This window comes from Sarcophilus harrisii, chromosome 1, assembly GCF_902635505.1.
Source record: "Sarcophilus harrisii chromosome 1, mSarHar1.11, whole genome shotgun sequence".
NCBI lineage: Eukaryota > Metazoa > Chordata > Mammalia > Dasyuromorphia > Dasyuridae > Sarcophilus > Sarcophilus harrisii.
Window position 1 is genome coordinate 171,235,014 of NC_045426.1, and position 6,185 is coordinate 171,241,198.

Here is a 6,185-nt window from a genome sequence, read left to right on the forward strand (position 1 = left end):
CTCCGGTGCCACCGGCTCCCGCACCAGCCTGGGCTTTTCTCCCCCACCGCAGGAGCTGGGACCCTGGCCAGCAGCTCTTCTTTGCTTTCTTTTCCTTTGCCTCCTCCGTTTCCGATTCTTCTCCAGGACCTCTCTCCACCTTCTTGTAGTAGAGAACTCAGAAGCAGAACAGAGCAGAAAGTAAGGTTTAGGAGAAAGAATGAGAGGGAGGCGAGGAGAGGAGAGGAAAGAGAAAGAGGGAGAGAGGGGGAGAGGGAAAGAGAGGGAGAGAGGGAGAGAGAGAGAGGGAGAGAGAGAGAGAGAGAGAGAGAGAGAGAGAGAGAGAGAGAGAGAGAGAGAGAGAGAGAGAGATTCCGTGGAGAAAATCTTCTGTGGGGATGTAATTGTTGGCGTCTGAATCTCTCTGGTGGAGGATGGGAGTTAGCCCGAAGCTAATAAGTGTTGGAGCTTAGTGTTAGGGCTCTGAAGCTGTCTTCTCTTCGTAGGATCTTGGACTAGTATCTTCACAAAAGATCTGTGTGCTAAACATCCTGGAAACTTGGCTCTCCCCATAGATTTCAGGGCTACCACATTTCAAGTCTCTAGACTACCAATTCCTGTGGTACTACTTCTCTCTTCTATTCCCATAAAATGACATAATATTGGGGAATCCAGGATCCTCCTGGTTCCTTGCTGGGACAATGAAATCCCAAGAATGTTAGAATTGGAAAGACCTTGAGACACATTATCTGGAAGAGATCTTATGATGCTGGGATCTCAGTGTTGATAGGGATATAAGGGGTCATCTATTCCTCCTATCTGACTTAGAATCCCCTCTACAATATTCTGGTCAATTAACTAGTTGTCCAGCCCCAACTTGAGAATTTCTATTGATGCAAGAATTTGTTTTCTCCTAAATAAGACAGTCCCAACATTGGACAACTCTAATTTTAGAACATTTTTTATTATACCATGCTTAAGTCTACTATTGGATTTTCTACTCCCTTAACTCTTAGTTTGACATCTGGAGCCATGTAGCACAAGCCAAATCTCTCTTCAAGTACCTTTAAGTACTAAAGGCAGCTATTATGTTTAGTCTGAAGAAGGGAACTCTTGGTAAGTCTCCTTTTTGTTGTTATTCAGTATGTTTCACTCTATGTGACCCCATTTAGGGTTTTCTTGGCAAATCTACTGGAGTGGTTTACTGTTTCCTTTTCTAGACCATTTTACAGATGAGGAAACTGAGGCAAACAGGTTGAAGTGATTTGCCCAGGGTCACACTGCTAATGTCTAAGGCTAGACTTGAACTCAGGTAGATGAGTCTTTCTGACTCCAGCCCCATTGCTCTATCTATCGAGTCACCTAACTGCCCCTAATCCCCTTATTTTACTGATGAGTAAACTGGAAGCAAGAGATTGAGTGGTTACTTGGTTATACTAGGAGTAAGTGATACCCCTCTTCCCTCATAGCTTTGGATGCATGAATCCTTTCAGGAAGTCACTGATGCCTTGGAGTACCTTATTCTAAAAATCTACAGCTATTATATGGGAGACAATCTCACAGCTTTGATCTTTGACAGGAAAAGAAGAATGGTAGCTAGGTACTGCTTTATCTACCTTTAAAAAAAAAGTGATGCTTTTTAGGGGAAATATGTAAAAGTACCACATTATAAGGTGGAGGTTTCCATACTTTGAACTTAGGATTCTTAGGGATATAGACACTGAGTGACTGCAAGAAGTCCATCTCACTAAATGACTTAGTATTACAATAATGATAATTTAAAAAACAAGTACAGCATTTGTAGGTGAATAAATGATGTCTTGTACATAAATATATTACTATTTTTCTTCATACACAAGTAGATGAAGTACAGTTAAAAAATAAAAAATGCATTTGAAGTCTTCTTAAATTATAAATTTTATCATTATGTATAACCTTACTTAAAAAATATTACAGTCACTATTATATGGGAATTAGGTTTGGGGTTAGCAAATGTCAGTAATTATTATTTTTCAGTCATTTTCAGTCATGTCCAATTTCTTTGTGACCCCCCCCCCCCTTTTGGGGTTTTCTTGGCAAATATACTAAAATGTCCTGCCATTTTCACTATTTCAGTGGCTCCTAACTTTGTTGAGAGTGTAGACATGTTTCTAAATTTTAGAAATTTCAAAAACTCTCTTATGATAGTTGAATTATAATCCAATTAGCACCCAAATTAATTAGTAGTTATCATTTCATTAATTAAGAAAAAAGTGCTCTTCCTAGCTACCCTGGAAAGGATTTTTTAACAGTTTCTGAAAAAGGCCTCATTTCTAAAATATGTAAAGAACTAAGTTAAATTTATAAGAATACGAGTCATTCCCCAATTGATAAATGACTAAAGGATGTGAATAGACAAATTTCAGATGATGAAATTAAATCCATCTATAGTCATATGAAAAAATGCTCTAAATCACTATTGATTAGAGAAATACAAATTAAACAACTCTGAGGTACCACTTATGAGATTGGCTAAGACAATAGGGAAAGATAATGATAAACATTGAAGGTGATGTGGGAAAACTGCTATACTAATGTGTTGTTGATGGAGTTGTAAAGTTATCCAACCATTCTGGAAAACAATTTGGAACTATGCTCAAAAGGCCATCAAACTTTCAATCCAGAAGTCTCATTACTGGGTCTATATCCCAAGGAGATCATAAAAGAAGGACAATGACCCACATATGAAAAATACCCATCAGTTGGGGAATGGCTGAAAAAGTTTGGAATTTTATTGTTCTATAAGAAAGGATGAGCAGGAAAGACTTATGTGAACTGATGCTTAGTAAAGTGAGCATTACCAGGAGAACATTGTATACAGTAAAAGCAAGATTATGTAATGATCAACTATGATAGACTTAGCTCTTTTCAACAATGTGGTGATCCAAGACAATTCTGATAGATCTGAGATAGAAAACGTGAACTACATACAGAGAGAGAATTATGAAAATTTAATTTGGTTTGAAGTATAATATTTTCACCATTTTTGTTTGCTTTTTTTTTTTTCTTGTGGTTTTCCCCTTTTGTTCTGGTTTTTCTTTCACAACATGATTAATATGGAAATATGTTTAGAAGGTTTGTATGTGTATTACCTATGTCAGATTGCTTACTGTCTGGGGAAGGGGAAGGTGTCTGGGGGAGTAAGAAGGAGGTAGGGGAGGGAAGAAGAAAAAAATTGGAATTCAAAAATCTTACAAAGATGAATTTTTGCATGTAATTGGAAAAATAAAATACTATTGAAAATGAAAACAACAACAACAACAAATAGAACTACCCCAAAGTGGTATAGATTGCCTTGATTAGCAATGGGTTCCCTATTTCTGGAGGTCTTTAAGCAGGATGATCTCCTTCAAGGAAGTAAATGACCATTTCTTTGTGGGGTCTATTATAGAAGGGATTCTTGTGGTTTGGGTCTGGGTTGAACTAAAAAATCTCTGAGGTCCATTTCTGAGATTTGGGGATTCTTGTTGAAATATGCCAGGATTGCATTTCTTCATCTATACACAAAGTTTAAAATAAAAGAATTTGTAAAGAAATCAATAAGACTATATAAAGAAGTCAATGGTTAAGGTCCTTGTGAGAATCAAATGAAAGAATGGGTGTGGAAATGCTATATAATGTGAACTTCTATTATAGTTAAGAAAAGTAGTGAGATGTAATGAAAATTGTTGTGACCCTAGAGCCCGGATGGGGTTCAAGTTCTACCTCTGAGACCTTAGCTGGGGACTTCAGTCAGGTCACATAATCTCTCTCTATCTTAGTTTTCCCATCTGCAAAACAGGAAAATAATACTCTTCCTGCTGAGATCATAGCAGTTGTGAGACTGATCAATTGATCTATAATTAAGTATTTGTTAGATGCCTAGCCCATGCTGGGCACTGTGCTGAACACTAAGGATGGAAAAACAAAATGAAACAGTTCCTGTCCTCAAGGAGTTTTCATTTTGTAGAGGGATTGTAATATTATAATAATAACTTAATACTATTTGCCCTAACTTACAGGGTTGTGTGGAAAGTACTTTTTAAAGTTTATAAAAAGGTGTTTATGTTAGGGAAGGGAATTAAAAGCATTCTTAACCTTCCTATTTCCTAACTGCTATTTCTATTCTCCAAAAATATCCACTTTGTTTTTTGTAAACATTTACATTGTTATATGTATATCACATCCTATGGGTGGATTTGGGTTCTTTATAATAAGGGTTCTATGGAAAGATTGTTTACTAGGAAGAAAGGATTTGGTGGGAGTTGAGGAGGTGGCAAAAATTCAATGTTTCTGAGATGGACACATAATAATACTGCCTTCTGAAAGCCTTGAATTCTGAATTCGGTCATGGGGCACTATTATGTTCTTTCTTGGATGTGATGGGAGAGACATCCTGCAGCCTTCTGGCTTTTAATTGGTTTCCGTGTGTTGAGAACCTTTGGGAAGTGCTCTTAATATATACAACCTTCCCACTCTTCAAAGTCACAGACTTGTTCAGAGATATTCTTTGTGAAGGATATCAGGCACGGGGGTGGAAGTACACGTGTGTGGCTCATCTGGGCAGTGACTACTTCTCCAACAGCTGCCTAAAAGCTTTGTCTCTTTGTCCTTCACCTCTGCTGCTGCTAGATTTTGTCACAGGGTATTAATTTTGTTTCTCCCTTTTTTAAGCTGTCTATGGCCTTTGATCTATGTCTCCTGAAGAATGGAGGAGAAAGAGTTGGATTTAGCATTTCATAAAACATTTTCAAGTGTCTTTTCTTCTCTTTTTCTTTCTTTTCTTCCTCCCTTCCTCCTTTCCTCTCTTCCTCCTTTCCTCCCTTCCTCCTTTCTTCCCTCCTTTTTTTTCCTTCCTTCTTTCCTCCCTCCCTCCCTCTCACCCTTCCTTCCTTCCTTCCTTCCTTCCTTCCTTTCTTCCTTTTTTCCTTCCTTCCTCCCTTCCTCTTTCTTTCTTTCTTTGTTTCTTTGTTTCTCTCTCACACTTTCTTTCCTTCTCTCTTCCTCTCTCTTTCTCTCTCTGTTTCTTTCTCTTTCTCTCTTTCTTTCCTCTTTTTTCTCTCTCTTTCTTTTTTCTCTCTTTCAACTTCCTTTTTTCCTCCCTCCCTTTCTTCCTTCATTTCTTTTTTCCCTTCCTTCCTTTTTTCCTCCTTTCCTCCCTTCCTTTCCACTGTGCCTTCCTTTCTTCTTTTCTCTCTTCTTTTCTTAGCATCTATTACACAGAATATTGTATTGTATGTTTTTGTGTAAACAAAATTGGGGAAAGATGGGAAACAATGTTAAACATTTAACTTTCAGCAATCCTTTTCTTTATTGGTCAGACAGTGCTTTCTTTCTTCATATTTGTGTCATTTAATATACTAATTTCATAGCATTAATTTCTCCTTTCTACTTTCATGCCAGTTTTATACAAGTAAATATGTAGGCCATGTGTGGTAATAAGCAATTTCGTTCCCTCCAAGCCTCCTTGTAATTACTGATTGTAAGGGACAGATGTCTTCATCTCTTCTCCTAGACTAAATTTGATCTTTCTAGTTATAATGTTTAATTTTGTTGATAGTATATGAATAAACTATAGCCTCTTCCTATGAAATATGTATGAATTTATGTCTCAACTTCTGGGTTTTTAACCTACCTATAGAATGAACATGAAGGAGAGATGAAAATTAAAGTGTATGGGAGATGGGTGGGGGACTAGGAAGGAGGGGGGGAAAATCAGCACATGCAAACAAAGGAGTGAAGTCTATTCATTGTTGGATGAAAACCAGAACTACATTCCCCCATCTCAGTTTTTTTCCAAGACTCTTTAACCCAAGTGGTAGTTAGGCTACTGATTCTCCACATATAATGAATTTGACAGCTTGAATATTTATTTCATCAACAGTTTCTTGAATAGAACATATCCTCAGATGTTTCCTTTGGTTATATGACTTTTCTTATCAACTCAATTTTATTTTAGAATTAAAAAGGGACATTTTATAATTTTCCTACCCATAATTCTCTACAGCATTTCTATTCTAAAGTCCTGAAAGGTCAATATTCTAGTCAATAGTTGTATGATATCTCTGTCCCTTACAGGGAGAACTGGATATTTCTTTTGTAATAAGAAACCTGCATGGTATAGAGATAAGAACATTGGACCTGGATTCAGGAGTGATACATTTTAATTGCTTGACCATATGCAAAAT

The 6,185-nt window shown here is 37.1% G+C and overlaps 1 protein-coding gene across 1 annotated transcript in view; it reads right to left on the reverse strand.

The window, feature by feature from the left end:
- The window catches only part of ANKRD34B (ankyrin repeat domain 34B), a 38,242-nt gene extending 37,986 nt beyond the window's left edge, over nt 1-256 (reverse strand). Inside the window, exon 1 of the mRNA XM_031966969.1 lies at nt 1-256. The gene's annotated coding sequence lies outside the window, so the exon portion shown is untranslated.
- Nucleotides 257-6,185: the final 5,929 nt, after the last annotated feature.